Raw genomic sequence first — 455 nt, forward strand, 5'->3', positions numbered from 1 at the left:
CTGAGCAGCAGAAGCTCTATGATGAAGCCATTGCTATTCTTGGGCACTTAGACTGGACTGATTTTGCTCAGCTGACTTTTTTTGTAATGCGAAATGCTAGTCTACAGCAGAAGTTGATAGATGTGCTGGTAAATTACCTCTGCAAAGAGCTAGGAGCAAAGATACAGTTTGGAAAATAAACCTTTCCAGAGCAGCCTTTTTACAGTGTCATGAATTTTATTCTGACACTTCTGATTGTTCAACATAGGAATTATTAGTTAATGGTACTAATTACGAATGTTGGCAGATCTCGGTATTATTTTGGTGTTTGCAGTTGGGGTTTGTTTTTGTTTGTTTTGTAAGGATACCATTAAATTACTGCATTATCCTGACACTGATTTGCTATGTAATTTGGAATTGCTCTGCACTAGCACTGAATCCAAAATCATTGAATGGAATTCCTCTTCTCTAGTGCT

The 455-nt window shown here is 37.4% G+C and overlaps 1 pseudogene; it reads left to right on the top strand.

Moving 5' to 3' along the window:
- Nucleotides 1-5: 5 nt before the first annotated feature.
- Nucleotides 6-179, top strand: LOC104465320 (annotated as a pseudogene).
- The last annotated feature ends 276 nt before the right edge of the window (nt 180-455 follow it).

The sequence above is a fragment of the Pterocles gutturalis genome, unplaced genomic scaffold (genome assembly GCF_000699245.1).
Source record: "Pterocles gutturalis isolate BGI_N339 unplaced genomic scaffold, ASM69924v1 scaffold46498, whole genome shotgun sequence".
Lineage (NCBI taxonomy): Eukaryota > Metazoa > Chordata > Aves > Pterocliformes > Pteroclidae > Pterocles > Pterocles gutturalis.